The sequence below is a fragment of the Protomyctophum parallelum genome (genome assembly GCF_964188405.1).
Source record: "Protomyctophum parallelum genome assembly, chromosome: 12".
Lineage (NCBI taxonomy): Eukaryota > Metazoa > Chordata > Actinopteri > Myctophiformes > Myctophidae > Protomyctophum > Protomyctophum parallelum.
Genome location: NC_139712.1, coordinates 7,501,592 through 7,526,306, shown reverse-complemented (window position 1 = coordinate 7,526,306; position 24,715 = coordinate 7,501,592).

Below are 24,715 nucleotides of genomic sequence, written 5' to 3'. Positions count from 1 at the left end.
AAGTACCAGGTCTTATTCCCTAACTTGAGTAAACTAAAGACCTGGAGGCGTGATCAATGCCATTTATTGGCTATTCTGAGTGGCCAAAGAGCATTGATCACGCCTCCAGGTCTCTAGTTTACTCAAGTTAGGGAATAAGACCTGGTACTTAAGACACGCAAAATACAGCCCCAAGTGTGATATGATCTGTAAGGTTCATCACACCCGATCTGAACACCCGCGGCAGGCGACAGTGTTTCTCGGCGGTATCAGTCCAACACTCTACCCCAAACCCTTACCCTTACCCTAACTGCAAGCACAGCGCAATGCATGTCGGACCAACACACTGCTGCAGAAGCGAGCGGCAGTCGAGTGTCTTAGCTGCCAACCCCCTAAACCATTTGCATGGCTCCAATGCATGGCTTTTGTAAATTATGTCATATCATTACGTAAAAATCAGCAACAGTATATACACAGGACTGGACCCAGCCAAGTCTACAGACTTTTAATGTTTGTTTAGAGCACAATGTTTGTTTAAAGAAGTGACGTTAACCGGTATACAGTTGTTGCTTGTGAAAAGGAATAAGACACTTCTTAAATATAAAAAATATGCAATTTGTAGGTATCGTTTTCCCGATTGACAAAAATGATGAACACACCTCACTGGATATTTGCTATCTCTGTAGGCTTTGATCTGATATGATGTAGGCAGACTATATTTAGCAGTCCCAACACTTGTCGATGAGCAGCGGTTTCATCATTTCAGCATTTCCTGGTTCTGTCACTTGTCTTTTCACACAACCTCCATATTGTAGGTTATGAAATGTTATAATATGGTAGGTTATGAAATGTTATACTATTGTAGTTTATGGAATGTTATATTTTTGTAGGTTATGCAATTATAATATTGGGGGAAATGCCAAATAATGGTAAAGCCTGCAGCTTGAGGAGACAGGGAAGAGGAATAGAGACTGAATGCTGGTCTCCAGCAGCTTGTTTGTAAAGCTTTTACACAGTTTCACTCCTTCGACTGCTGGTTTAAATCTGTCATTCTGTGCTGTCAAGTGGTGCTGTCTATTCCACAATACTGTTTATGTCTGGATAACTAGATAGAAGATCTCTTATTTAACTTCCATGACAGTGAACTAGCTATCATTTGTTCTGATAATCTCTTATTTTATCTGCTTTTACAGACTTGTTGGCTGTGAGCTCAGAAGGACAGACGTTGAAGCTGTGGCTTCCGCTCTCAACTCTAATCCGTCCCATTTGAGAGAATTGGAAATCGGTAAAATCAACCTGCAGCACTCAGGACTAGTGGAGGAGCTCTGTGCTTCACTGAAGGGTCCACACTGTAGACTGGAAGTTCTAAAGTAAGATACATTTACCAGATTTATTTTGATTACTTGTTTTATTATGTAAGTGCATTCTGTGAATATAATATGAATGCTGTGGTGAGATTGTATTAATAAGCTTGATATCATGTAGACGTTACAATTACCCCAACCATGTTTGTTAAGGCCAAATGTATAGGCTACTTCATCATATAACGGGTTTGCGTACATCAGAAATAGCTGATCTACAAGCTCACAAGCTTATCGACCGACCCGTCGGACTAACGACCGACCGTATGACTTACCGACCAACCCGTCCGACTATCAACCGACCATCGGACTTACCGACTTACTTCGCCCTTGCTGGCATATGGTTTGATTAGCAGTGGTGGAAAATAACGAAGTACAATTACTTCGTTACTGTACTTAAGTACACGTTTTGAGAATTTGTACTTTTATTTACTATTTTTATTTTGCTGTACTTTTACTTTTACTTCGTTACATTTACAAGTAAAAAATCATACTTTTAATCCGCTACATTAAAATTGGACACCTTTCGTTACTCGCTACACATTTCCGCGCAAAATATGCGAAATATGCGGGGCTCGCTTGATCGCCTCACTCATTCGTTCACATCAAGGGGCTGCTTCAAAACGCCACTGAGAAACTTCCACTGACATGAATAGCGGAGGGGCGGAGCTTCGCGCCAGTTCAGTCTCTATCCTTTTAATACTCTATGGTTCACATTCACGCAGAAGCTGGACAGAAGCGCCCGTCTATCTCTCTCGCTCTCTCTCTCTCTGATGCGGTGAATAAATTACAGTGAGCCGCGCTGTGTGTGTGTGTGTGTGTGTGTGTGTGTGTGTGTGTGTGTGTGTGACGTGCGCTGCATCTGCTGGTTATTGCAGTTCTGTTTTCGTCACATACACAGCTTAACTTCAGGAACGTTACACTCACCAATCCAGGTGATTGCAATAATAATCACTGTAGGCCTAGCCGCCTAGTGCATTGCATGTAAACATCTGTCAAACGGGATGGTTGTTAAAGTTGATATCGGTTTTAACTTTCTCCCCCAATAATGTAATCAACATTTGTGCATAGGCCTATAGCCTACTGTAGGCTTTTTTTGACTAGATTTAGAAGACATTTTCAAGCTCTTGCTACTGAAATGACCGATTATTTTTATGGAGAAATCATTTACATGCATCTCAATGGGAGACAGTTTGCCCTCACAGAGTGGAGTGGGTGGGGCTTAAATAGTGAAGGACTAATTATAATGCGTGAATTCACGCAATTATAATGCCTGTTTTGCAAATTGCAATGGCTCTCCCCTAAATTACTGTCTACCCCCATCTGAAATATATTTTTGTGTGAGCTTGTAACCTGAGTTGTTTGTAATGTTTGTAATGATAGTAAACACAAACATTGTCCTAACACAAACATTAAATGCCATTGATAATGATTGGTCCGTTTCTAGTGTTTATCCTAACACAAACATTAAATGCCATTGATAATGAATGGCCAGTTTCTAGTGTTTATCCCAACACAAACATTAAATGCCATTGATAATGAATGGCCAGTTTCTAGTGTTTATCCTAACACAAACATTAAATGCCATTGTTAATAAATGGTCAGTTTCTAGTGTTTATCCTAACACAAACATTAAATGCCATTGTTAATGAATGGATCAGTTCCTAGTGTTTATCCCAACACAAACATTAAATGCCATTGATAATGAATGGCCAGTTTCTAGCCCAACACAAACATTAAATGCCATTGTTAATAAATGGTCAGTTTCTAGTGTTTATCCTAACACAAACATTAAATGCCATTGTTAATGAATGGTCAGTTCCTAGTGTTTATCCCAACACAAACATTAAATGCCATTGATAATGAATGGCCAGTTTCTAGCCCAACACAAACATTAAATGCCATTGATAATGAATGGCCAGTTTCTAGTGTTTATACCAACACAAACATTAAATGCCATTGTTAATAAATGGTCAGTTTCTAGTGTTTATCCTAACACAAACATTAAATGCCATTGTTAATGAATGGTCAGTTCCTAGTGTTTATCCCAACACAAACATTAAATGCCATTGATAATGAATGGCCAGTTTCTAGCCCAACACAAACATTAAATGCCATTGATAATGAATGGCCAGTTTCTAGTGTTTATACCAACACAAACATTACATGCCATTGATAATGAATGGTGTTGAGATAAAGCCACTGTTGGACTTAATTTCTTTGTAGGCATTTTGAAAAACATGTTGTACTTTTTACTTGTACTTTGTACTTGTACTTTGTAATTTTTACTTTTGTACTTACTACACCGGGTACTTTTTGTACTTAAGTACATTTAATTTGAGGTACTTTTGTGCTTTTACTTTTACCACCACTGTTGATTAGCCTAGGATTGTGGTTCCCATAATGAGGTTCCCACATTATTTTGTAGGGTCACCATCATTTATGCAACGTGCAACATTATTTCACTCAATAAACACACCAACATACAGTATACGTGTATACAGAGTATCTGCACATTTATAAAGTTACAATTGAATTACTTTTAAGACCTTTTCAAAAACCAAATTGGCCAAATTGTCAAATATTACAGAAGAGCCGATCTACAATCTCACTGTGAGGTGTTGTGTTGTGCTTTACTAGGTATCTGTATCCAAGTGCTTGTCAGGGTGGGGGATCCCCAGTTCATAATAGATGGTTCTCAATACAGGAATAATGCATGAAAATGTGTTTCATGCATTCATTCATTCATTCATTCATCCATTCATCCATTCATCCATCCATTCATTCATTCATTCATTCATTCATTTTTCATCTGATGTTTCAGACTGTCTGACTGCTACTTGTCAGAGAGATGCTGTGAAGCTCTGGCCTCAGCTGTAAACTCTAATCCCTCCCTAAGAGAGTTGGACCTGAGCCTCAACATGGTGAATGATTCTGTCCTGGAGAACTGCAAGTGAGTAGACTTAGGCTGTGTCCATGTTGGACAGTGCAGTGTTTCCCTTAACAGTGTATTCACTCTGACACAAAGTCACAAATAGATGTGTATGTATTTTTGTAGGAACACAATATGTTTTTCCTCACTAATGTTTCACCCGCCACCTATCCCAGAATTCATTGCATTTGAATACCTGAAGCACAAGGTGGGAAAGGAGAGAGGCAGTAGGAAATAAACTGATAGTTATGCATTATTTTCATCTTTACATGTTAGTTTTAGGAGAATAATTCATCTTTACATTTAAGGGCAGTCCATACTGTCTCCGACCACCGAACCTTTCGTCGGAAAGATCAGACTTTAATCAGACTTTAATTTAGAGTAGAGTTTAGTAGAGTTCGGCGAGTCACAACATCTGGGAGTGCAGCTTTCAGAACAAAAATTCGGAGGAATGCGTTTCAGAAGTTGCGAGTGACGTCATGTTGTAGTTGTACCGGAGCTTTCTGACGGAAAGTTTGATGGTCGGAGACAGTATGGACTGCCCTTAAGTTCAGGCTAATAATTCTGAATCTGTGTTACAGAAAATTATGTCCTGTAAAGTTTGCAGCACAATTGTTATGCTGGGTCAAAAGTTTGACTTGGTACGGCATAAAGGGAAAGGGGTTAAGGTGGAGTCTGAGGAGGTGATGAGATCCAAACTGGGCAGCAGTATGTCTGTATGAGCTGCAGAGCTGTAGTGTCAGCTAGTGGAGACGTTGTGTTAGACACTATTAGACATTAATGCATTGTTGTTGTACTATACTTCCTACAGAGTGAAACATGGAGGAGAGGATAGGTTTAATTCTGCACTCATAACAAAACGTGAGTATATGTCTGTGTCAATGTCACACGTTGACATTTTATACACTGTTCTATACATTGTTGATGCTGTCCTGGAAGCTCTTGTGCTCTCTACTCTCTGCTCTTGGCCTGCATGGTCCTTAACACCATCATGATACGGTCATGTGGTTTGACAGAAACAATATGGGCCTCATTCACTAACGCAAAGACCTCGCTACTACACCGCTCCGGGCAGCGCACCCCTTGCGCCTCCCAGTTCTTCTGCGTGTGTATAATAGTGCAGTTAACACACGCAGAGATGACGGGACCTGGATGATTGTGGGAGCCTCCAGATGATTGTGGGGGGTCTCCACATGTTTGTGTGTGTGTGTGTGGGGGGGCGTCCCCCAGATGATCAGCTCAATGTGCAACATTGTTTTCTCAACAGTAAACAAACCAACATACAACATAAGTGTATACATAACAAAAAAACATCACATGGATGCACCTGGAACGTATCCTCAGTGATGTATCCTGAGGTCAACAGGGTTTCGGGTCTCTCAACATCATACCCCTCACTCAGGAAACCCAGCCGGGAGTGATCAAGTCCCGACTTACGTCCCAGTAGCTACCCTCAATCAGTCCCACTAGGGAAAAACCAGGGGCACACAATCCGTTGGAACTACTCCAGAACTACTCTGCCAGGGCTGGGAGGTACACTTCTGGCACATGGAGGGACTAGGCTCTGTGGGTTGTCTCCTGTCCGGGCTCCTACGTCTCACCAGGTCCAGAGTATCTGCACATTTATAGTTACAATGTAATGATTTTTAAGACATTTTTAATACCAAATTGGCCAAAAATGCCTCAAACTAAATGTAATGCCTACAATTCCAAGTGCTTGTCAGTGTGTCGGCTCTCCAGTTCAATTATGATTAATTATTTTTTTATTGGGGTTAGGGTCCTTCAAATATGAATATTTTGGGGGGGTCCTTTGGTGTAACAGATGTGTGTATTTTCCACATTTCTCTCAGAATTTTCTCTCAACCTGGTGCCATTCTGCCCCCTGGTGGAGACTTTAAGTATCTCTGACATGTTGTGAGCTTGCAGATCAGCTATCTTCACTAACCCTTCACTCAACAGTTATTACATTTTAATTGTATCGAGTCTTAATTTAGTCGACTAAGACTAGACTACAACAAATAATTTACAATTGACTAAAATATGACTAAAACTAAAGACTAAATCAACATTTGCTGTCAAAATTAACACTGGAAACAGGTTGCTGAGTTTGTAGATCTGCATGCGGGTGTGTGTGTGTGTGTGCGTGTGTGCGTGCGTGCGTGTGTGTGTGCGCGCAAGTTTGTGCACGTGTGTGATAGTGAATGATATATTTAATGTTTGCTGTGTTGTTTTCTCATCAGATTTCCATCGCCTCACACTGGACACAAACACAGCATGCAGAACACTCTCTCTGTCAGGAGACCGGAAGGTGACAAATACGTGGCCGGTTGACGATCTTCTTCCTGATCATTCCGACAGGTTTGATTACTGGGATCAGGTTCTGTGTACACAGAGCGTGACTGAACGCTGTTCCTGGGAGGTAGAGTGCAGTGGACATGTCTTCATAGCAGTGGCTGACAGAGAAATCGGCAGGGAAGGCAGTGGTGGTGAATGTCGGTTTGGATACAACGACAAGTCCTGGAGTCTGGAATGCAATGGTAATTATTGTACCAATTACAAAGTCCGACACAATAGTGAGCAGACTGTCCTCCCTGTACACCATACTAGTCGAGGAAGAGTAGGAGTGTATGTGGACCGTCCCGCTGGGACTCTGTCCTTCTATGAAGTGAAGGACTCACTGTACACCTTCCAGAACACATCCACTGAACCGCTTTACGCCGGCTTCGGATTCGGATCCGGATCCGCCTCAGTGTGTCTGTGTGAGCAGAGGTAGAAAGTAGTGATGGGAGATTCACGGCAAACCCATCGGTATCAGCCCGATTCTAGTAGTTTTCAGATTAATCGGTTCGATGAATCAATCGGACCGGTCCGTCTTTACTGGTAAGCAAGCCCAAAGTGACAGCTTGAACAGATCTACAAGCTCACAGTATTAAATATAAAGGTATTACAGTTAAATCTGACTTGCCTAAGCCTGCAGTGTGCAGATACCCTGCCACAATTTTCAGAATGGACAAAATTATTATAATTTTTTAATACAGAATGAGATCATATCGACATCGGTAATATTGGTTATCGGCCATAACAGCAATTCATTATATTGGATAAAATGTGTTGTTATTTTATTTTTACAAAGTTTGTGGACCTACAGCAAAAGCTGGATATATAATTAAAACAATTTAACTCGTCACATTATTATATTATTTATAAATAAATGTATCATAAATACTGTCCATCAACACTGATGATGGACAGTAATATCAGTGTCATACATACTTGTGTCTCATGTAGATACTATATATATATATATATATATATATATATATATATGATCATGTAATTGTATGGGTATAATTGTATCACAGTATCACATCAATAGTTTTTTGTATAAACCTTTAATGACCCACTTGAACACCATACTATATGTACTGGTCAATATATTGAATCATAATTCGAGTCGGCATTATTTAGTTTTTCATCAGTGAAAAAATATAGTTGACGGACATTTTTTGGCATACTTTAGTCTACAAAACGACCAGTTATTGTGAGCTTGTACATGTGCTATTTTGGGTGTCAATCATTGTTTAGATATTGAATAATGAATCATTATTAGATCATTATTTCCTCACTCATCTCATTATTGTGTTTTCATTGAATATCCATTTGATATCATTGTTATTGTATGACCATGTGTAGATGGCATAATTGTTTAATAAATGGATTCTTGAAAGTCTGTCGTTGTTCCTGTGTATTCATATGCATAGTGTTGTCATGACAACAAGTCACCTGGGAATTGAATGTTGTTGTTGACACAAAAAATACTTTATGAGGCCTATAATTTGGTCACAGCCAGATCTTATCTTTTCTGTAATAGAGGTTTTTAAAAGTCCAGTATACATTGAAATGCCGAAGGCATGGGGAGAGAGTATGTTTTGCACTTCGTCCGTGTGTGTGTCCATCCATCCTTCCGTCCGTCTGTTACCAGCTAATCTCCGGCACCGTTGGCCCGATCCATGCCAAACTTTGCACACACACTCCCTGGATGCCAATGAAGAACCTCTGCCCCAAATATTCTTCAACTCCTGTTATAGCGCCACCATGAGGCCGATTTAGGCAAAACACATTTCTGTAGATTACTCGTACACATTTTATCCATACATCACACAATTCGGTATACACTATCTCCATAGTCATGTGATCAACACGGATCTGCACCATTTCCCATCTTCCATCCTGATTGGCTAATATTGGCTTCCAAAGCTCACATGATTGGTCCGTTTCGAACAAAATGCCACAAATCACAAACACTGTGCAATTTCTGTGAAATTATACACGCACATTTCCATTAGGCCGAGGACGACATGACACTCATTTTTTCCCAAATCAACCTCACGGTGGCGCTATAACAGGCCAATTCCTGTTTTTAGCTGCATCAATCTGTATACAACTTATGTATGCGCACTCCCTAGAAGCCATGGAAAAACATTGTCCCTTCATCCCTCCACATCTGCCGGTTAAAGCGCCACCATGAGGCCGATGTGACTGCTAAACACATATTGCTTATGTTAGTCGCACAGATTTCATCCAAATCTCACGCAAATCGGTACACATGATCTCTGTAGTCATGTGATCAAGACGAGTCTGTTGGATTTCTCAGATTCTACACTGATTGGCTAACATTGCCTTCCAAAGTTTTCAGGAGTGGCCTGCTCATCCAGAATTATATCCTCAGAGATGCTCTGAGTGATCTGGCTCTGCATTTCCTCAACAAGATGAAGAAAATTGTTAAAAAAAACCCAAATAAAAACATGTTTATATTACTATATTACAGAAGGGCACTTTTTCTAGTTTACTGTATTTTATTCTAATATCCAAACAGAGAATACATCAGTCTGTTATTCATAAAGACCTGAACAGAGAATAAATCAGTCTGTTATTCATAAAGACCTGAACAGAGATATATCAGTAACTCCATAACCACACTGAGTCAACTCACTGGTGAAACCCACAGATGAGACCTTATATCTTGGGCAGGCAGATTGAGCGTGGCCCACTGGAACAGCCTGCTCATGAGTCAAGAAAAGCACGCCCCCAAGCCAAGCATTGTACAACAGCTAGCTGTGTTTCCCTGTTTCCCTATGGATAATGCAAAAACGCCCGGCGGATTATTTACAAAGAATATCAAGTGTATAGCAGACATGTCATTGGTCAAAAAAGTTATTTAAGCTATTTACTTTCTGTAGGCTATTATAAACAAAATTTGTGAAATTCAAGATTCAATCATTTATTTGCCATGTCAACAAGTTGATAGGAATTTGTCTTGGTTCATACTCAACATATAGCCTACAGACAACCATAGATACACAAACAAGAAGGACACAATACAAAAACCAGCAGCATAGAAATTACATTCAGTTTTTTAAATACCAAAGGGCTTTTACAATGTGTTCCTATGGGATAACGTACTGTAGGATAGCTGTTTTGGGTCTGCCCTCTCCGGTGCGGTGGGAGGGAATTTTCTCAGTAGTGTCCAGTCTGCTCCGACTCTTTTCTGAAATGGGACTCTGAACCCTACCACACCCGGTCAAGTAGGGAACAGAGCGGAATTCCGACGTAATTTGCCCAAATTCAAGGTACCAAAAGTTAACTCTGAACTTGGTAGATCTGCTTTTAGCTTCTGTTGCCCTAATACATGGAATAACCTGCAAACGACATTAAAATGGACCACATTGGTACCCTTGAGTCGTTTTAAGACCTTGTATATGTAACAGTTTTTTAGATCGTTTTGAAATGTGTCTTAGCTTTTTATTTGCAAACAATTAACATGTACCTTTCTGATTTGCTGATGTATTGTGATGTATATATGATTTTGTATTAGCCTACTTGACGACACTGAAAATTAGTTTAATTACTAATTTTGAGAATAAATTAAACATGAATGAATGAATGAATGACTTCACACAGCATTGAACAGGCTGTATAGAGCCTTATAGTTGCATTTGCGAATATTATCACAGCTTTGTCATAATTAAACTGCAACAAAGTACATGCCAGCGATACTGAGCTTTAAGCTGATATTTAACAGTGCCCTGCTGGAAGCTTTTTCCTATAGTCACCACTAGAGTGCATCGTCATGGATACACTGAGCTTGATCAGCCTGCCATTAAAAACTACTGTCAAAGGGAACAGACTCCTACATAATTAAGGACACTTTCTTGTGCCAGGTCCATGGGTGCTTGGAATTACACATACATGCAGCTCGCGCACACACACGTGACACTGCTGGTCATTGTTATTGGTAATTGGTGGTTTTGTTAAGTATTTGTTCACAAAATACTTCAGGCTTTCCATGGCAAGCTGAGGTAAGCCTCCCATAAAGTGAAGTATTTTGCTCACTTACTTACAAAACCATGGTTTCTATAAAATAAACCTTTTCGTTTTGTTAAGTAGGCTATTCGTTCACAAAATACTTCTCTCTATGGGATGGCTTTCCTTCCATAGAGTGATAGAGTGAAGTATTTCGCTCACTTTACTTACAAAACCGTGGTTTCTAAAGAAACCTTTTCGTTACTGGTGTTTGCATTGTATTTGATTTCAGGACTCCAAAGCAGACGTTTGCAAAGACCTAGAAACATATGTCTTCAGAAATGGACCAATACAGTTGATCAATCCATGACAAGGTGTCATGAGTCTTTTGAAAAATGCCTCGATGAAGGAGTTTCACAGTCAGTAAAAAAGTGTGATGAAGTCTTGAAGCGTGCCACAGGAAAACAAGGCTGCGGACATCATACGGAATTGAAGTCTTTAGTTCTGAACAACTGTGGTCTTCAGACCGCAGGGATGGGTAACTTTGAATATGGAAAGGGCCACTATAGTTCCACACTCACTCCAGAGGGCCACTATAGTTCCACACTCACTCCAGAGGGCCACTATAGTTCCACACTCACTCCAGAGGGCCACATTGCATATACTGTCATACTCATAGCAAACATAGCTGATCTACAAGCTCAAAATGTGTGGCAGTGTTTTGAGCTTGTAGATCGGCTATTTTGAATTGAATTTGAATTGAATTGAAATCCAGATTTCTTTTTTGTAATTTTTATATATTTTTATATTGGAATCCTGAAAGGTTATAACATTTTTATTTCATTTCCAGTTGCCCATGCATGATGATCTCGTTCAGTCCAATCCAGGTGTTTACCAGCTGCTCATCGTTCTGGATCAGGGCCAGGACACACACACATGCACGCACGCACACACACACACACACACACACACACCCACACACACACACACACACACACACACACACACACACACACACACACAATAGCTATTTTCCTCTAGAGGAAAGCGTTTCTGGGAATCTGTCCGTCGCGTCAGTCAGCCGCGGAGGTGGACCTTATTTTCCATCCACCAGTTGTCTAAAAACTGGGAAATTACGTAAAACGCAGCTTCTTCTGTCCGCGGCTGTCTGCTCATATGTGCCCCGGCCATAGACTGTAAAAAATATGGACAAAGCGTTCCCCGGGTCTAACATGAACGTAAAATGAAGCCTGTCAGTCCTTGTATTGTAAATCGCCAAATTTCTAGATCCGTTTGGGCCCAGCTGGCCCATTGGCTGGCCCAGACAACGAGGCGGGACTTCCCCCCTTCTTCTTGGTTTTTATTTTGACTTGAGTGGGTGGGGAATCCCGATCATAGACTGTAACGGTAGCCACGCCCCTCAGAACATACTTTACGGTAAAAAAATATATAAATGGGACCATCATTTTCCAAAAAGAATATTATGACATTAGAAATGAGACTTTAAACTAGTGACTGGAAGCAGAAAGTATTCATGACCATGTTTATTAAGGTAATACAGTCTAGGTGAAGTTGGGCCCAAATACATGGACTTCTATGGGGCTATGGGTTTTTTTGGGCCCAATGACAGCGCCACAACAGGCCATTATATGAACTTTCAGGAAATCCCGATTTCCTTGGTGGCTTCACAAAATATCTGTCTGACTGCCCCTCTGGCCCCGGCCCAGACCTTAGAGTATATAGCCTATGAAGGCCCAGACACGAAGAGCCATTTTTTGTCCAGCGTCCTATTTGTAAGGGGCTCCAGTAAACTCCAGTGAACAGCATTTATTAATTTCGATAATTTGTTAATATGTTAATTGATTGATTGATTGATTGATTGATTGATAATTTTATTAGACAATTAGATGCAAACAGTAGGCCTACAGGGTACAGTCAAGCACAGCATTGGTCCAAAAGGACAGCACCAAAGAAAGACCTTGCGGTCTTGTTTCCATTCGGGTCCCATGCATTCATTCACAATGACAACAAACAATACGTTTCTCAAACACACTAAATCTATATGTACATGTTGGAATAGAAATACATTAATAAAACATAAAAAAGGGGGGAGAGAGAGCCAATCACCTTCTCTCCCTTTGACCTGATGACAGTGAAAGGGTGAGTTTTCAGACCCTTTTTAAAGGAAACCAGTGATCTGCTTGTTTTGAGGGAAGGGGGCAGGGCATTCCACACTTGGCTGTGGGAGTTGCTCACCTTTTTGAGGTAATCAGTCAAGTACATGGGCACTGTGGGTATGGACGGCAGAGCTGCATTTACAATCTTGAATGCTAGTCCCATTTTCAGTTGTTTAACTCAACACTGAGCCAACCTATGCTATCAAATTGTGTTGCACAGAGGTGGGTCATGGACCCTAATCCTAGTAAAAGTCTGATTAGTTTGTTTTGGGAGGTCTGGAGCTTATTTTTTTGTGACATTGAGATGTTGGAATACCAGGAGGTGCATGCATAGTCAAATAAGGGCTGAATGAGAGCTCCAGCTAGTGTCCTGAGAGCCGTCTTGTTAACAAATGAGGAGATTCTGCCCAAGAATCTTGTTCTTTGATTTACGTTTTTGATCGCTCTTGTTGCCATGCCTTCACCCGTCAGTTTATTGTCCAGGATACAGCCCAGATATGTAACCTCTTCTTTGTTAGCTATTACTGTGTCATCAATACTGACCTTAAAATCCGTTACCCTATTAAGGGAATGGTTGGACCCAACAAGGATGGAATCTGTTTTACCTAAATGCAATGAGAGTTTGTTATCTGTAAGCCAAGTTCGGATATTGGTGAGTTCTGAGCTGAGTGCCTCCTCAACCTGTGTTTTGTGTTCTCCCGATATCAGGAGTGCTGAGTCGTCTGCAAACAGGAACAATTTACAATTACAGGCAGCACTCATGTCGTTAATATATAGAAATAATAGCCGTAGTATGCTTCCTTGGGGCACCCCACCGTTCACTGAGAGGGGGGAGGACAAGGTTCCATTTATGTCCACCATTTGTTCTCTTCCCTCAAGGTAGGATTTCATCCAGCGTACTGATGTACTAGTAAATCCTATTGCCTCCAGTTTGTCAAGTAGGATTGAGTGGTTAACAGTGTCAAACGCTTTTTGGAGGTCCAGCATGACCATGCCACAGTACTTGCCCGAATCTACCTCACGCTTGACGTAGTCGTGCAGGTACAATAGGCAGGTGTCAGTGGAGTGTTAATATAAACTGTTATAGGCCTACGTGTTAATAGAAATACACAGAAACATAATTTGCGTTACATATTTTCGTTTAAATACTTAAATGTGCAAATTAACCGTTTTTATTTGCTTTAGCGGGTACTATTATTCTGAAGAGCTCGGCCACCGGAAGTCTTATCTTAGCTAGCTTATCATGGGTAGCATGATAGCTACGGTGATGGTCAGGGTGTTGGTGGAGGAGGGAGGAGTGGATTATCACGCTGACGGAGGAGCTGCGTTGTGACAGAGACGGTGGAGGGAGGAGACCTGGAGGATTCGGGTGCTTCCGTCAACGTGACGTTTGGTTACCGCAGCAACAGGGAAGCGCGAGAAGGAGAACGGTTTGAGCATTGTTTGATAAACACCATTGACCGGCTTTAATAGCAACTAAAGACTGTGGGACTTGGGTGTGGGAGGAAGGTGGAGGGACACCGACCGACGGCCTGTATAGGTCCGGCGGTGGTCCGAAACAGTCCGAACAGACCCAGCAGCTAGGGTAGTAGCAGATATGGCTGGAAATGGGAGGAAAGGGGGAGAGAAGAACAAAACTAAAAGTGCGAACCCAGAGAAAAGGGTACGGTCAGAGTCAGACAATGGGAGTGGAGGTGAGCCAGGAGCAAAATGACGCTAGGAAAAAATCTAAGGTGTCGGATGTGGCTGAAATCAAGTTTGTGGTGAAGTTTAAGGATAGGAGCGACAAAGGGCAAAATCCACTTAAGTTGTCGGCGGACATCAAAGATAAGCTGGGAGATGTGTTAAACATAAAGGTGATTATGAATGGGAACATACTTATCTTCTGCAAAAACGAAGGCCAGAGACGAAAGGCAATGCAGGCTAAACAGTTGCTCGGCAGACCAATTGAGTGTTTTATTCCCGGCGGCGGAATGAGAAATATCAAGGGAGTGATCTATGTGAGCCAAGACATAACAGAAAGGGCAATTGTAGAAAAAAAACAATTGGGGAAGTTGACAGTGAAGCAGTGGTTGAGGCAAAGAGGTTTAAAAAGGAGGGCACGGCGGTGCTGCTAACCTTCAAAAAAGAAGTGACCACAATGCCGACAAGTAAAGTAAAGGAATATATCCGGCCCCCGATGCGGTGCTACAAGTGCCAGCGGTTTGGGCACGCAGCCGCGGCATGTAGAGGGGACAGGAGGTGTGGAAAGTGTGGAGGGAGCCACGAGTTTGCCGAGTGTCAGGCAACGGAGGCTAAATGTTGCAATTGTGGGGGTAGCCATATCACTTCATTCAGGGGTTGTGAACACCATGTGAATGCCACGGAGGTTGAGAGAGTCAGAGCGGGAGGAGAAATGTCCTACGCGGAGGCAGTAAGGCAAGTGAGGGGAACAGTGGAAGCAGCCAAAACAGTGCCAGAGGCAGTGGGGACGGAGTGGGGTGTGCAGGTAGTCGAGAAGCGTGTATTCATGGCGATTCTGACAGAAATCCTGTGTGCACTCACCGCCAGGAAATCACAGGAACCATTTAAACGGGCAAATGCAATCCAAATGGTGATAGCGGCAGCGGAAAGACTGTTTGCAGAGGCACCGCAGGTAGACCAGGCAGAGCAGTTATTCACCTACATGGGGCAGAAGGAAATGGAAAGAGCAGCAGTAACAAAATAAAGGAGTGGTGCTAGCAGGAGCGAGCGGATAGGAGAGGGAACTGAAGGCTACGATGATAATCGTTAGGTTGATGGTATTTTACATATTACAATGGAATGCAAGAAGCTTGATAGCAAATGGGCAGGAGCTTAACCCACTTATTGCTAGATTTAATAACATCTTATTGTGCATTGGGCCAGATCTGGCGACTTTTTGAATGACAATAGAATAATGTGCGATATGACCACAATGTCACTAAATATCTCATTTTAAAGCTGCACGTCTCTAGTTTACACCGAAAAAAATAATAATGTTCCTAGCATGTTCCATCGGTTTAGTACACCTTGGTTTGACTTATCACTGAAACCAAGGTCTACTAAAAAGCTTATAAGTAAACGATGGAACAAGCTATAATCATAATTATTTTTTCATTGTAAAGTAGTGACTTGGAGCTATAAAATTAGACATTTCGTGACATTGTGGTCATATCTCACATTTTCCGATTGCCATTCAAAAAGTCGCCAAATCTGGCCAATGCTGGCCAATGCCCCATTTCCTAATTCGTCATTTTAATGCAATAAGAGGGATCAGCGATCTAAATAAAATACATGACGTTTTACTTTCATTTTCAAATTAATACCCAGAAGTGCCACCAGATGGCGGGAACGTTCCATTAATCAGATTTCTGCAAAAGTGTCAAATCTGGCTAAATCACTTCCTGTCAAACGGAAGTAAACAAAGGAGGCTAATATGACCCCTAGCACATAGCTTGGCTGTCCGGATTGCTAAGCTAACATTAGCTTTTTCATAATTTAGTCAAATTAAGCTTAAAAACGGAACATCCCAAAATATCACATTTTTTGCTGCGGATCACATAGAGACGGCGCGCGTGCACGGTAGTGCACGATCGCGCTGGTTTCGGCCGGTTTTTGGTAGATTACATAAAAAAAAGTCAAAAAAAAGTCAAAGAATTCCATTATTTTGTTATAATAAGACGTACTGACAGGGCAGTACGTCTACTACGCAGATAACGTCATTGGCCACGAGGGATTTGTTGATTTAACACGCAAATAACGTCAATGGCCACTAGGGGGTTTTAAAAGGGTGATAAAAGAGCTCCCAAACAAACCAGAAATAATTTGTGTACAGGAGACCTGGCTCAGACCGTGTCTAGATTTTGTGATCCCTAGGTATGCAAGTATAAGGCTGGATAGAAAAGAACAAACGGGAGGGGGGTGTGCAACATTCGTAAGGCAAAATATACAGTACAAAAGGGTGGAAATTAAGACTGCTCTAGAGTGCGTGGCGGTGAGGGTATGGGAGAAGGATAAGTGGATAAATATTGTGAACTTTTACAACCCGTGTTGTACACTGATCCTAAGTGAACTTGAGGAGGCTATGGAGCAGATAGGGGCACCAGTGATCTGGGTGGGGGACTTTAACTCACACAACCCCCTCTGGGGCAGTAGGATGAAAGACAGCAATCGGAGCAAAGTGGAGGAGGTTATGGACAGATACGGATTGGTGTGTACAAATGATGGGAGGCCAACAAGGTTTGACGTAAGAACAGGGGCGGAGTCTTGTATCTAACTATAGTATCCAGTGAGTTGGCAAGGGTGGGGGAGTGGGGCTTCCTGGACACAGAACAGCATGGCACAATAGGCAGTGATCACTACCCAATACTGGTGAGGTTTGGGAAAACACTGGTAGCTGAAGAACAAGCAAGACCAGGGTTTTTTGACTACAGCAAGGCAAAGTGGGATGAAGTTGCAGAACAGTGTGACAATGAGTTACAGTGTGAATGGGGAGGGGAACCATAGATGAGTGGAATGATAGCCTGTGCGCAATGCTATTGCACAAGGCGCGGGAGTGCATATACCAGTCAAGAGACTAGACTAGAGGGGGTGGTGGCTAAAAGCGATGTAGAAAAAGCAAGAATGTGTGAAAGCACATTTAAGGCTGTGCATAGTGGGACGAATATTGGAGATGAAGGGATAAGAAAAAGGAATGAAACATTAAGCCAACACACATTTAAACTCCAAGTGAACTATGACAACACTGATGTGGTCAATTTGCACTTCTCTATGTCAGAACTGCGAAGAGCAATAAAGAATGGGGGGAAAACCGCACCAGGAAAAGACGGTCTAAGCTATGAGATTTTTAAGAGAGTAGGGGAGCTAGTGCTGGAAGAGATTCTGGCCCTAATAAATACGGTATGGGAAGAGGGAACCCTGCCTTCAGTATGGAAGCAAGCAGTTGTAATCCCAATCATAAAGCCAGGTAAAGAGGCTGCAAAGCCAGGGTCATACAGGCCTATAGCACTGACAGCAGTACTGTGCAAGATAATGGAAAGAATGGTGACGGACAGGCTAGTATATAAACTAGAGAAGCAGGGGTGGTTTAGCCCAGTACAGAGTTGGTTCCGCAGAGGTAGGAGCACCATGGACTCTGTGAGATCCCTGGAGTCGGATATAAAGAAGGCCTTGATAAACAAGGAGGGACTGGTAGCAATGTTTTTGGACATTGAAAAAGCCTATGACATGTTGTGGAAAGAGGGACTAGCCATAAAACTCTACGATGCAGGAATCCGAGGGCGCCTACTAAACTGGATTCAGGACTTTTTAATGAATAATACAGGTCAGAGTGGGCGAGGCCCTATCAGATGGGACCAGCATTGACAATGGAACTCCGCAGGGCAGTGCAATCAGCCCAGTGTTGTTCGATGTAATGATCAACGACATATTTCAGGATATAGGGCCAGGATTTGGGCTGTCTCTGTTCGCAGATGATGGAGCTGTCTGGAAAAGAGGCAGAGACATTAACTTCATAACAAAGGGTATGCAGGGAGCTATCAACAAAATGACGGACTGGGGAGATAGGTGGGGGTTTAGGATATCAGTGGAAAAAACAAAATATGTATGTCTTCGGGAACAAGAGAAACAAGGGAGGTGGCCTGCGTATGTATGGGCAGGAAATAGAGAGAGTCAAGGACTTCAAACTGCTAGGAGTGCACTTTGATGAAAGGCTAACGTGGAAAACGCACATAGACAGCATTGTATACAAGTGTGAAAAGGTGATCAACAGTGATGAGGTGCATCTCGGGAAGCTCGTGGGGAGCAGACCAACTCAAATAATGGTATATAGAGCAATGGTCAGGTCTAAGATAGACTATGGATGTCTGTGCTATGGAACAGCAGCCAAGAGTCACCTGAAGAAGCTAGAGGTAGTAGGCCTACAGGCAAAAGCTTTGAGAGTGTGGCTCCGTCTTATGAGCTAATTTAGAACTTCCTGTCTGAGAGCTAGCTAATTTAAGACATCCGGTTGCCTTCAGAATAAAATAAGGTTATTTAATTCGTTAATTAAATAATTATTACATTACATTATTAGTATTATTATTTCATTACAGTTATTGTAAAGACACACATTATGTTTCTGTTTAAAAATAAGTAATTAAATAACATTAAAAAGTTATCTAAATGGATAAATGCTATTCACTGGAGTGCATGGACACTGGACAAAAGACGGCTCCGCGAGGCAACTATCTGGACATACCCACGCGTTCGGGGAGATGTCCTCTACCACACCCCACTCTCCGCTAAGCGGGAGAGGTGTAAAATGCACAGCAGCAGACCTTCTACTGGGGTCAATGCTCAAAAAAGTACCGTTTCCGGACCCAGAATGGACACTGGACAAAAGACGGCTCCGCGAGGCAACTATCTGGACATAGTTAGTGGGGTGTGGTAGAGGACATCTCCCCGAACACGTGGGTATGTCCAGATAGTTGCCTCGCGGAGGCCTCTTTGTCCAGTGTCCATTCTGGGTCCGGAAACGGTACTTTTTTGAGCATTGACCCCAGTAGAAGGTCTGCTGCTGGGAATTTTACACCTCTCCCGCTTAGCGGAGAGTGGGGTGTGGTAGAGGACATATCCCCGAACGCATGGGTATGTCCAGAGAGTTGCCTCGCGGAGCCGTCTTTTGTCCAGTGTCCATTCTGGGTCCGGAAACGGTACTTTTTTGAGCATTGACCCAAGTAGAAGGTCTGCTGCTGTGAACTTTACACCTCTCCCGCTTAGCGGAGAGTGGGGTGTGGTAGAGGACATCTCCCCGAACGCGTGGGTATGTCCAGATAGTTGCCTCGCGGAGCCGTCTTTTGTCCAGTGTCCATTCTGGGTCCGGAAACGGTACTTTTTTGAGCATTGACCCCAGTAGAAGGTCTGCTGCTGTGAATTTTACACCTCTCCCGCTTAGCGGAGAGTGGGGTGTGGTAGAGGACATCTCCCTGAACACGTGGGTATGTCCAGATAGTTGCCTCGTGGAGCCGTCTTTTGTCCAGTGTCCACTTTATAAAGTCCATGCACTCCAGTGAATAGCATTTATCCATTTAGATAACTTTATTATTATTATTATTATTATTATTATTTAATTACTTATTTTTACACAGAAACATAATATGTGTCTTATAGCATAATTTAAATGCTTAATTTGTAGTTTTAATGTGCAAATTAAACTTTTTTTCAATACTCTAGAGGGTACTCTTATTTTGAAGAGATCGTCCACCGGACGTCTTAAATTAGCTCACTAGATTAGCTCACTAGACAGTGCCTGAGAGGGTGTTGTGGAGCCCGCCGCACCACCCCGAGGACAAAGCTGGCCATGCAGTATATCAGCAAACTCAGGGGACACCTAGGGGAGAACCCAGCTATAGCAGTGCTGCAAGACGCATGGGAGAGGGGAGGGGCTAAAGGCAAGCAAGAGTGCTTCATCTTTAAAATGAACAAGGAGATGGAGAAGCTGGAGTTGGGAGCGGTGGGGTTGGCCCCTATAGTGCACTGGCCAGTGGTACCGACTTGGTTATTACCGACACCAGTAATAGACCTAAGCCTACTCGAGGCAAAAAAAGAGCAGGGCAGCACGTACTACAGTAACATGGTAGCTAAAAGGCTAGAAAGCACCTGGGAACACCACCTCCAGATATACACGGATGGGGCCAAAGACCCTAAGTCAGGGAAGGCAGGTTTTGCGTATGCAATCCCTAAAATGGAGGTGTCGGTAAACAAGAGGCTGTCTGAGGGGGTCTCAGTATTCACAACAGAGCTGATGGCAATAATCTGGGCATTGAAGTGGGTGGAGGAGGCGAAGCCTAGACAGGTGGTCATATGCTCGGACTCGGCCTCAGTACTTATGAACATGGGGGAAGGAAAGCTGGGAGCTCGGTCAGACCTGATGGTGGAGCTGTTGGTCCACCTCTACAAGATAGAGAAAGTAGGAGGGGAAGTAGGCTTCCTCTGGGTACCAGCCCATGTGGGGGTGGAAGGGAACGAGATGGAAGATAGGGCACCGAAAAAGTCACTAGGCAGGTCAATAGACATAAACATAGCAATAGGTGCATATGAGTGCAGATCCATCATTAAAAGGAAAATAACAGCAGGCTGGCAGGGACAGTGGGAAAGGGGAAAGAAAGGAAGGCAGTATTTCAAGATACAGAACAGTGTAAACTAGAAAAAGTGCCCTTCTGGGCACAGGTCTCCACCAGGATTTCTTCCTCAGCCTAGTGGGAATATGCGTGCACAGTTTCATCGCAATCGGAAAGCTGCGTTGAGGAGTTGTGGCGATTTGTACAAAGCGGGCTACTCCTGAAAACTGTAGGAGCCAATCGTGGCTGGAATATGAGAAATCAAACAAACCTGTCTTGATCACATGACTATGGAGATCATGTGTACCGATTTGCGTGAAATTTGGATAAAATCTGAAGGAGTAATAATAGAAAATGTGTTTTACATATGTGGGCCTCCTGGTGGCGCTATAAAGAGCAGATGTGAAAAATTCCAGGCAAAGGTTTTTCCTTGGCCTCTAGGGAGTTGGCATACAAAGTTATCCACAGATCCGTGCAGTTAGAGGTAAAAACTTATATAACTTATAACTTATAACACAGTTATAGCGCCACCTTGACGCTGAGTTGAAATTGTTCATGTGGCATTTCGTCCTCTGCCTAGTGGGAATGTGCGTGCACAATTTCACGGAAATCACGCGATGTGTTCATGATTTGCAGCATTTTGTTTAAAACTGAGCACTCCTGTGAACTTTGGAAGCCAATCTTAACCAATCAGGATGGAGTCTGAGAAATCTGAAAGAGCGGTTTCGTTGAATGGCTCTAGAGAGACTGTGTACCACAGGGTTCCCCAATAAATTTTCCTCAAGGGCCATATTTTGACTAGCGTACCAGGCTGGGGGCCGAGTCTGCACGCACGAGGTCGAGGTCTTGCCCTGAAAATTCATTTTCAGGGCAAGACCCCATTTGAAAAGGATGCCCAGTTTGACATGCATAGGCTACTGACCCCCATTTAATGCCATTTATATCTTGGACCCTTAAAAAAAAAAAAAAAAAAAAATCTTTCATGGGCCACAAGGGGGCGCTCTGTGGGCCGCAAATGGCCCGCGGGCCGCCTATTGGGGAACCCTGGTGTACCAATTTGCGTGATGTTTGGACAAAATCTGTAGGTGTACTGTGCAAAAACTTGTTTTGCACAAAGCGGCCTCCTGGTGGCGCTATAACAGGCCGTTCTGGCAAGTTTGGGGCAGAGGTTCATCGTTGGCATCCAGGGAGTGTGTGTGCAAAATTTGGCATGGACCGGGTTAACGGTGCCGGAGATTAGCTGCTCACGGACACACGGACGGACACATGGACGGACACACACACGGACGGAGTGCAAAACATACTCTCCCCCCATGCCTTCGGCCTGGTGGAGACAAAAAAGGGCATGCTACCTTGGGGCAGAAAGAAGGCAGTCTGTGACAATGACAAGACTGAGGCTGGGACACTGTGGACTGGCATGGGACTAGGCAAAAATGGGGAAGCACCCAGATGCAATCCTGGACCGGTTACCCGATCACAAGCGAGACTGCACTCACAGCAGCAACTGGTGCTTCCACAAACAACGAACGTTCCCATCGCAACGCGCCACGGCTTCCACGCCTTCCAGAGCGCCGCGAGCGCCTCGAGCGCCTCCCCCACGGAACGGTCAACGGACGCAACTTCAAGATCAGCCCATGAACTGCAGACAACCAACGCCAGCGGACCCCCACATAACACCGCAGGCGTCTTGTTCGCCGAAGCCACCCCAGCGGCAGTGATCATGGAGCTGAACGAGGAACACCACCCCCTCCCCAACACCCACAGTCAACCCAGGACTACAGAGGATAATAGACCACCACCCTCCCCCATTCCCACCCCAGCCACGGACCCAGACATCAGGATGAATCTGACCTGGCCTACAGACATGTCCAGACATGTTCAGACATGTTCAGACATGTTCAACGGCGACACCCACATTCCACCGCCCCTCCCCATTCACACCTCAGCCACGGACATTCCACCGCCCATCCTCAGTCACACCTCTGACTACTTCAACACCGACGAAATTAACACAATCGTCGCATCCAACGGCCTTCACTTGTTTCATTTGAATGTGAATAGCTTGAGTCCCAAACTAGCTGAGATCAGACATCTGTTCCAAAACGGTAAGGCAAACATACTGTGTTTCTCTGAAACTAAACTTGATGAGTCTACTAAAGACCCAGAGATTGAAATAGAAAATTACTCAGTCATTAGAAATGACAGAAACAGACATGGTGGTGGCGTGTGCATGTATATTCACCAAGATACTGAATACATTACTCGTACTGACTTGCAGCATGATGAAATTGAAACTGTGTGGGTTGAATTAATTTTCAAAAATGCTAAATCAGTATTAGTGGGCACCGTCTATAGACCCCCTGATCAGAATGAGTTCTATGATATACTTGAGGGGTGCTTAGCTGGGGAGGAATGTGTAGAGAAGATCCTGATTGGCGACTACAATACGGATATGCGTCGTAAGGAAGCTCCTGTGTTCAAGTCATTTAGTCGGTTTTGTGATCTGCATGGTGTCAGTCAGCTAATTACCCAACCCACAAGAGTGTGTGATTCTACTCAAACTGTCATTGATCTCATTCTGACCTCGGACAAATCCAGAATCTCAAAGAAAGGGGTTATTGTATGTGGGCTCAGTGATCATTTTATGATTTTCTGTACCCGCAAAATACAAAAACTAAAGTTTGACTGTCACAAAACAGTCATATCTAGGGACCTCAAAACCTACTCTAGTGAGGCCTTTAACCTGGAACTGGAGAATCTGGATTGGTCCGATGTGCTCAGGAGCTCACTAGTCGAAGAAGCATGGCTTGGCTTTAAAACCAAATTTACATCAGTACTAAACATCATGGCTCCTTTGAGAACCGTCAGGGTCAAAACCCGCTCGGAGCCATGGATGAATTCGGACATACTGACTGCAATGAAAGCCAGAGACAACAAATGCTCTGAACTTCTTAAATGCAAGTCCAAACTAGCCAAGTGCAAGCGCTTCGACAGTGATCTCCAAACCAAACTGCACAACCTAAAAGCCCAGTGTAACAAGCTAAGAAACGGTGTAATTGCCATGACCAAATCAGCCAAATGTAACTTTATCAATGATAAAGCAGAGGAAATCAAAAACAATCCTCGGGAGCTATGGAAGTTACTAAACAACCAACTAGGCTGTGGTCGGAAACTAAAAACCAGGTTTACTAACATAAACATCAAATCGAATAACACCCTCATCACTGACAAACTCGATGTAGCCAACCACTTGAACATCTTCTTTACAAACATTGCAACAAAGCTGGTTAGCAAACTGCCCTCCCACTCTGGGCGTTTTGGTGTAGAGCACATCAAAGCCTTCTACAAAAACCTTGGTGTTTGTAAAGATGATTTTAAAATGGCAATGGTAACAACCGAGGAGGTACTTAAAAAACTGAGTGCCCTCCAACCCCACAAGGCCACTGGCCATGACAATATTCCCTCCAAATTTCTCAGAGACTCAGCCTTTTCCATAGCTCCAGTCATCACCCACATAGTTAACCTCTCCATCAAACAGGGACAGGTCCCCCAAGATTTTAAACTGGCCAAAGTAACCCCCTTGTACAAAAAAGGGAGTAAATTAGAACCCGGCAACTACCGCCCTATTTCTATTCTAAGCTCCATCTCGAAAGTGATGGAAAAAATAGTCTATGAACAGGTTGAAAAGTATCTTGCCACTAATAAATTGCTGTACGAGTTCCAATCTGGCTTCAGAACATCCCACTCCACTGACACATGCCTCCTCTATTTGAGCGATCACATCAAACACGAGGTGGATGCTGGAAAATACTGCGGCATGGTCATGCTGGACCTCCAAAAGGCTTTTGACACCGTGAACCACTC